The 8,820-nt window shown below is 45.5% G+C and overlaps 1 long non-coding RNA gene across 1 annotated transcript in view; it reads right to left on the bottom strand.

Moving 5' to 3' along the window:
- Positions 1–1,612: 1,612 nt before the first annotated feature.
- The window catches only part of LOC125431610, a 32,748-nt gene continuing 25,540 nt past the window's right edge, over positions 1,613–8,820 (bottom strand). Inside the window, exons 2-3 of the long non-coding RNA XR_007244320.1 lie at positions 2,820–2,951; positions 1,613–1,900 (exon numbers count right to left, since the gene is read on the bottom strand). This is a non-coding gene — a long non-coding RNA (uncharacterized LOC125431610). The remainder of the gene's footprint in view (positions 1,901–2,819; positions 2,952–8,820) is intronic.

The following is an 8,820-nucleotide window of genomic DNA, read 5'->3' as shown; positions in this document are numbered from 1 at the left end:
TTTTGAGCATTGTTCTTCAAGGTTACTTTTACAGACGACATTATCACTGTATATGCAGTGGACTTTTAGATGTCTGCCTGTGGTGCTTGTCTTTATACAGCAAGCTGTATGTAGATTAATATGAAATAATAGGTCCTATTTATTTAGGTCTGCAGTAGCCACAAAGGACTGCATCAGCTTTCACAGAACTGCACATGTGCAGAGACACTGCCAAGTCAATCTGATCAGTAACCATTATATTGAAATATGACTGATATGGATGGAGTGGGAATAATCTGATAGTTTATTTGAACAACTGCCTATTAAGTGGTACAGTTACACAGCAAGGATGGGGTGAGAAATAGAATTCAACCATGCTGTTTGAAAAGCAAAAAGCCAATTGTGCTGTACTGCATATTTAGGGAAAAAATAGTGAAGCAGCCATCTGAACATATACAAACTTCTACACATAATCTATTAAACAGACAACTGAAAAATCAAATCTCTGTTCATAATTGGTGCCAAACTGGCTGATGTTTGAGCATCCCAAGTGCCAAGCAGATAACAAAGCAGCCCCTCTAATATTAAGATACATAGTATCTCTTAGGATACTACTTAGGTTGATGGGTCACATGTTGTTTCGGTCTGATGCAGATACATTTGAATAGACATCTGTATTACACTTGTAAAATATTGTATCTGAATTGCCATGCTGGAGAATCACACTCAAATGTAGTACTTTCAGAAGGATATCTCTGTTACTCTGTAGTAGGGGTCCCCAAATCCTTTGAGACTATGGGCACATTTTGAATTTTGTCATGGCATGGTGGATGCGACAACAAATGGCTGCTACAAAATGTCAGCCACAGGTGGTGGAACCAATCAAAAAATTATTCCTCCAGTTTAACTTCCGTAAAACAGTGCAGATGCTTGTGCTATGGTGGCAGCTGCTGCCAAAACAACAGTTTAAAAATATGCACAGCCAGTCAAATCTCCAGTAATTAATCAGAAGCCTTGCAGGGAAACAGTCCTACCTGGCTCTCCCCACTTCCTAAAAACACTTGGCAGATGCCAGAAGAGGTGTCAGTGGGTGACATGGCACCTAAAGGCACCATGTTGGGGACCCCTGCTCTGTAGCATTAAAATGAACCAAATCCAGTGGCATTTTAAAAGATTAACAAAAAAAGAAAATAACGTGTATTTCATCAAGGACAGACATGAAAGTAAGCAAGTCAGGCTAAGTCAGGAGATGGGAAGGGCTTGTTCAGCCAGTGGATCACTTGATGGCAGCAATGGTCAATTGGAGTGCAGGACACACTAGGCTTTGGTCCCTGGGCGTTCTGCACACTAATTGGCTAAGGGTTTGTTATTGGATGTTCAAACCCTTAGCCAATTATGTATAGAGATATCGTCAATCTGTACACAGAACATATCATAAGGAAAGCTGGATTAGATTTAAATGAAGGTGGAGTGAAAAGTTGGGGAGAGGAACATTAACAATGTGTGATATGGGATATTTTTTGAGATGTTGGAAGATTGTTTTTGAGATGTTGGAAGAGAGTGTTTGTTCTGCCCCCCACCCCCACCCCCAGAGACTCTGTTGGAGGTGCCCTGTTCTCGGTTGGGACAGAAAGGTTGAGACACAAGCCAGTCTTAACAGTTCTAATAAAGGCTTTATTAACAGAGGAAGACAAGCCTCTAACTCCACCCTGGCTCTGACTAAGGGGGTTATTTGCTTGACTTCTGATGGTGGGAGCTTCAAACTGTGTCCTTTTCTGGCTTCTTTCAGTTGGAACACTGTCTCTTGCTTCCTCACAGCTCTGCTGGTCTTGGTCTTTGCTCTGGATGCTGATAGACTTGGTTTGCTCTCTTTAAACCATCACAGGGACATATGGACTCCTCTTTGGATCACCATATGGACCTGTGAACACACTTATTTTGAGTATATTGAAAGAAAATTATCTTGAATGATATGCCATCTAAAGAATTATCTGCTAAATCATTTAGAAGACATGTTCAAAATAACATAGTTCAATATTTTTTTAATTCACATGGAATAATGGAAACCATTGTGAAGAAATAAAATGTAGAATCCAACTGTTCCACCACGTTTACCAACTTTGTCACATGTGTGAGAATCTCTATTTGATGTTCAAGAGTACTCTAGGGTAAAGATATATAGCAGCTCATTTTTATATATGAAAGAACATATAGCGCTTTAAATAATTTTACTTTGGTAACAACTAAAATATTTTTGCATAATATACTTTTGTATTTTTGTACTTAAACCTTTCTCTGCCTGGACAGCTTCAACTATAAGTTACAGAATTCATTTTATGGTTACCCCTTGTTATGTTCTGAAGATTATCAGTGTGCAATACATTATTGTAATTGATTGTTAACAATAATCTTGATATATCCATCATATATAGCGATGCCCACTTTAATAGTAGAAATAGTATACAAATCTAAGGGAAAAACATCTCAACTACTTCAGTCAGATATAAGTATCTAGTTGTCTGAAGGGGAGAGAAAATGGAAACATATTTAAATACTATTTGTATCCCTATTAATATGCAAAGCTGCAACTGCTGATTCTGCAGAAGCTGACTTATTGCATCATTGTCCAAAAGTATGAGAATGGCTTAAATGCAAGAAGATAGACACTTAAACTGAATTATGAAGGAGATTAGACTTCCAGCTACATTTGTACTTTGTATATTTAGGAAGCATTAGCCTTAGTATGGGAATTTTGTCCTCTTAATCATACAGCTTATTTTCAAAATCTTCTAATCAGATGTTCACCTAGTAATGAAACTGGGAAGTGTTCAGGGACATACCTTCACACTCACATGAGCAAATACTACTTTCAAGCTTTCCATACTGACTGTTCTGTTGTCACTGGAGATGATGCGGTTTATGCGATCCAGGCCAATGACCTTCTTGTTTCAAGAAAAAAATGATTTCTTTTCCTGCAATGTTTAACAAACATTTGTGAACATTAAACATGTTCTTTTACATAATCTTTTCATTTATATGGTAAGGAGAGAAACAGACAGATAATGCATATAGAATGGAATTTGAAGACTTCGAAATGTTTTTGTCAGTGGCAATAGAAATCATGAAAGAAATCACTCTGCTGTTATACTGTGGTACACTGGGGTCAAATTCAGCAGGCCAAAATGCTTCCCCCCCCCCTTTTCAGTTAAGTACTTCATTTATGGAAAGAAAAAATATGCAGCAAATGTGATTTTACCAGTTAAATTATTGTCTCATGTAGTTGAAAAAAATGATCTTTCATAGAAACTAGGCCAAATAAGGACAGCAGGATCCCAATATATTTGCACTCACAGATACCAATCATAATCCTTCAAGAAAAATGTTTTTGTCCTTTAAGCAACGACAGAATAGCGTATTAGACACTTCATGCTGTCTTCTGTTAGCATAGTACTGCCATTTCCTGCACAGCCAGACTGCTACACAATGAAATCAGGTCATCACTTGAGTTAGTCATTCTCTTGTCATCTTCTTTTTTATTGGAAGAACATTTCTTCTCAGTCAACAAACTTCATAATTCCCTAATATCGTCATTCACAACAGGACACACTGAAAGGTTTTACAATAATGTGTCACAATGTCTAAAACTAAATTTCCGTAGTAATAAAAGTCAACACTGCGCAGAGAAGCCGTGGGGCTTTAATTGTCTGGGCCATTTCAAATGTGATACTTTTTTCTTCTTGGAGATACATCTTTGTGTAGGGAGAATATGGAAAACATAGTTTATGAGTTCATTTTCCTTTAGTAATACTAGTGGTGGAAAGTGGTTTGCCATTGCCTGCCTCTATCTGGGCTGAGAGAGTTCTGAAAGAACTGTGACTGTCCCAAGGTCACGCAACAGGCTTTATGTGGAAGAGTGGGACATTGAATCTGGTTCCCCAGATTAGAGTACATAACTATTAACCACTACAACATGCTGGCTCTTGCAGTAATACTAGCCAATCAGTATTTGTTGTGTTACACTTCATGACAATGTACACATTAAGTGTAAGGAATTCCATAGAAGCAGAAATAAAAGGCTTTTGGGAGTAAAAGTCCATTTATTAAGACATCTTAGAAAGCTCAAGTACACGCAGTGGCAGGAATGGCACTTCCCGCCAGAAGCACAGGTTATAACACCATTCACCCCATCCCCCCTTCCTGCTTCCCATGGGAACGGAGTCTTCATCTCCCGCGCAAAGATAAAGTCTCCGCCGATGCATCTGGCCCATCGCCCGGGCTGTGGAATGCACTCAAGGTTACTTCACCATCAACACCATTGAATCCTTTACACTCTGCCTCCCCCAAAGAAGACCCCTTCCCCCCAGGTTTATGCGGAAAGGCGCGGTGGAAAGCAGAAATAAGGGTGGGGGCTTCAATATTTTCGGAATAAACCCATTGATTATACCCAGAGGAATATCCCACCCAAGAGACTAAATATTGCAAGCGTTTGCGATTAAAGCGAGAGTCCAGGATAGCGTCAATTTCGTAGTGCTTGTGGCCATCAATAATAGTCGGTGGGGGCCTCTCCAGTGGGTCGTGCCAGGCATCGGAAGCGGGAGCCTCCTTGAGCAAGCTGGAATGGAAGACAGGATGGATGTTACTAAGAGAGTTAGGCAAATCTAAGCGGGCAGTGACATCATTAATCACTTTAGTAATCTGAAAAGGTCCCACAAATCTCTTGCCAAGTTTGGAATATTTATGCACGTCCCTGAGATTTTTTGTAGATAAATACACCCAAGAGCCCACACGCAGAGGAAAATCCGAGCGGTGTTTATCCGCTTGCAGTTTTTGGGAGTCCTTTTGCTTGTTGTAAGGCGGTCTGGACCGACTTCCATCCCTCGGCTAGGGATGAAATCCATTGTTGAAATTCTGGGGGGTCCAAAGCTGCCGCGGGTAGTTGTGGCAACGGCGGGAAGGAGCGACCAGACACAACTTCAAAGGGGTTTTCTTTGTACTACTATGAACCGCGATTGTTGTAGGCGTACTCTCGCGAACGGAATAAGCGCGCACCAATTGTCTTGGTGGTAGTTGGTGTAACAACGTAAAATACTGCTCTAGGGTTCTTGTTCGTTCTCTCCGTCTCGCCAGCCACTTTGAACGTGGTAGCGGCGGCGGCCGGTGCCCCCAACAACCCCAAAAAACGCTTTCCAGAACTTTGAGATGAATTGGGGGCCGCGGTCGGAGACCACTTTAACGGGGGCGGAATGGAGACGGTAAACATGTTGAATAAACAGCCGTGCCAACTTAGGAGCGGAGGGGATGGAAGCACATGGAATAAAATGGGCTTGCTTAGAGAATAAGTCTACCACCACCCATAAAACCGTGTTGCCATGACTTTCGGGCAAATCTGTGATAAAATCCATGGAGATGACTTCCCAAGGGCGGGAGGCCACCGGGAGAGGTTTCAATAGCCCATGGGGCTTTCCCGGGGTGATTTTGGCTTCTGCACAAACCGAGCAGCCTTTAATGTATGCCTCAATGTCTTTGCGCATTGCGCGCCACCAGAACTGCCGGCGGGCTAAATGCAGAGTTTTCAAAGGGCTGCCCCAAGTGCTTTGTCCGAGGCATCCACGTGAACCACAAACGGGAGATCTGGGTCAGGGTGCTTTAGGATAGGTTCGGTGGTAAACGCAGATTTTAATAGTTGAAAGGCTGTTTGACATTCCTCAGACCAGGAAAGGGGGGCCCCGGGCTTGGCGGACAGTGGATCTTTACCCTTAGTGCGTAAGAGGTCTGTGAGAGGGAGGGTCAGTTCAGCGAATTGGGGTATAAAGTCACGATAGAAATTAGCAAAACCAAGAAACGACTGGAGTTCTTTGCGGTTGGTGGGGCAGGCCATTGTAGGACTGCGTCAATTTTAGCAGGATCCATTTTAAGCCCTCGGCTAGATCCGTAACCCAAATAGTCAATGGAGGTCTGATGAAAACAGCATTTGGAGAGTTTGGCAAAGAGAGAGTTGTCAAGCAAGCGTTTCAATACCTCTCGAACCAATATTTCATGCTCTTCTATGGTTTGTGAGTAAATTAAAACGCCATCTAAGTATACAACAACTCCCTTGTACAGTAAATCATGGAGAACTTCGTTGATAAGGGCCATAAAAGCCCGGGGCCCCACTTAACCCGAATGGCATTATTAAATATTCAAACTGTCCAAACTTTGTGTTAAACGAGTCAGGTGTTCATAGCCTTCAGCAATTCTGACTCTCTTGTAGTAAGCTTCCTCTCAGAAGTCCAATTCTAGGTAAAAATGCGCCCTTTGCCGAAAGTGCGTATCTAAAAGGTCCTTGATCAAAGGCAAAGGATATTTATTGGACAGGGAGACCGCATTAGAGACTCCTCGGATAATCTGTGCAAAGCCGTGAAGACTCCATCTTTCTTTTTGACAAACAATACGTGGGAGCAGCGTGGTGTGTGTTTGGTAGTCTCGCCGTGATGAACCCGCTGAAAGCAAGGTTCTTGTCCAAGAAGGCACGAAGTTCCTTCTCTCCTCATTGGGACTCATGCGATAGATTCTACCTTTGGGTAGTTGTGCCCCTGGTTGTATGACACAATTTTACAGTCCAGTGTCTCTGTGGGGTGGCAACTGATCGCATTCCTGCTCCTGAAAAACTCTGGCTAGATCATGATATGCAGGTGGGATGCCAATAGAATCGGGAGCAATCACTGAGGAAGCCAGGGAGGGGGGGGGTGTCAAGAGACGTTGGGTTTTCTCCCCAATTCATGTGTTCTACCCCATGAGGGGAGGGTCAGTGAATTCTAGGATCCGTTCTTTCCAAATGAACTTTGGTTCATGTAACAATAGCCAAGGCATGCCCAAAACTATGGAGTAGTTTGAGCCACTGGCGCCAAAAAATAAAACTAATCTTCTCCCAATGGTCGGGCGCAACGGAGGAGAACCGGCTGGAGTTTTGTACTGGCCGGTCCCTTCGCTCCCCGAGGGGCTGCCGTCCATTTGGGTGAATGGTATGGAAGCTTAGCCAGGGGAATCTTCGGTCCAGACCTAGCTCTTCTGCCACCTGGGGCCGCATTAAGCAGTGGGAGCAGCTGGCGGAATCCACAAAGGGCCGCAGCGCTATAATGCGAAGTGTGTTTAGGCGGGGTTGGCCAAGAAATGCTTGAACAGTAATGGGAGCGCTGCCTTCACTCACCGCGTCAGGGAGTCGTAACGGCCCATGTCCATGGGGCTGAAGAAAGGCAAACAGCTGCTTCCCCTCCTCTGGAGTCGCCTTCCGGTAAAATCCGCTTTAGAAGCGCAGCCTGCTGTGGGAGGCCCTGACCTGGGCGTGGGTGGTTTGGCAGACGGAGTGCTTGGCTGGAGCTGGAAGCGGTTGGTTTTGTTTCTTGGGACAGTTGGCGGCTAGATGACCTGCTGGCCCTCCACAGTAAAGACTACAATCCCAGTCGGGCGACGGGCGTTCAGAGGTGGTTTCGGTATTGGGCGGCTGGAGAAGCTTGACTTGGTGGACATCAGTATAGTGGTTTTTTTTGGGCGGGCATGGCCTCCCTTTGGATCGAAGCGCCATGATTCCAAACTGAGACGCCACTCTCTGGGACCCCAACTGGATCCAAATCTGCAATAGTACGAGGAACCCGAATTAAAAACACCGTTTCGACGTAGCTTGCCGTCCACAGCATCCGAGAAGTATTCTCCGTGATTTCATGCGCTTCAGGCCACTCAGTGGAGGAAGTCGAGCAACCCGCCCGCCGCGATCGGTAAATTCACGGGCAAATTCTGCAAAACGGGCGGCAAGTTGCCTTGCTGGATGGTTTTGATGAGATGCGGATAGCTTCTACTTCCTCGGGCGCCTTCGGATCTTGCAAGCGCGGTCGTAAGGCTTGGAGGAATGCGGGCGCACTCGTATGCGAGAGTCCTCATCCTGCAAATCCAAAAGAGTCACACCGAGAACCAGGTCGGCTTGCTGCCTTCCATCCAGGACTGAGCCGATGTCCCGTGATTTTTTCGGCTCAGACCGGTATAAATCATCATCATAGTCTTCCTTCCAAGTGGGCATTGAGTTTGCAAGAGATGAAGTAGGGAAGTTTGGAGGCTGGGTCCCATCAAAACGTGGGCTGAGTATCGGGGGCCGATAGTAGCCTCCGCTCTTCGACGGCTCTTGGCGCCTGCTGGGGAGGTGGTTGCGGGCGGCTGAGCAGGTTGGGCAGGCAGCTGTTGTACGGGGCCGGAATCGGGCGCTGGCGGTTATGGCAGGACCCAGGCACGCGGCCCCCCTGGCACTGGCATGATCAGTGTAACAAGCATAGACTCCAACTTGGGGCTTCCTGGTCTGCTGCCTCCTTAGTTCCCTCTCCAACGCAGCCAGCTCCCTCTCCTTTGGCGCAGTCAATGCATCCTGAAGATGGCGCATGCAAAGCAGCTTTTTTCTGCGTTCCAATTTAGCCAGTTCGGTCTCCGCTTAAGGGCTTCAGTGAGCTCACTTTGCGCGCGCGAGAGCCTGAAGCGCTTTCATCGCTGCCGTTGTGAAATCCAGTCTGGAATGTTCCAGGACTTTATCATGGACTGACAGATTCTGGGCATATTGTCCGCTGGAGCTGCGTCTTTGGCACGGGTCCAACTTTCGAAGCTGGACTTCTTTATGCGTTGCTGTTCCCGGTCCCTCTGCAGGTTTTCGCGCTCTTGCTGCAATCTGTGCCTCGTTCCTCACTCCCATAGCTGGCGCTTCACGGGTTCCATGCCGCTTGGGCATCTTCAAGAAGTCAGCCCCACTTCCTCATCCCAGTCCTCTCTCGATGGGAGAGAGGAAACCGGTCCGGCTGGGAATGCAGGCTTTCCTCGGACTCTTCG

This window comes from Sphaerodactylus townsendi, linkage group LG04, assembly GCF_021028975.2.
Source record: "Sphaerodactylus townsendi isolate TG3544 linkage group LG04, MPM_Stown_v2.3, whole genome shotgun sequence".
NCBI lineage: Eukaryota > Metazoa > Chordata > Lepidosauria > Squamata > Sphaerodactylidae > Sphaerodactylus > Sphaerodactylus townsendi.
Note: the sequence above shows the minus strand (reverse complement) of the source record. Positions and strands in the feature narration are given on the sequence as shown.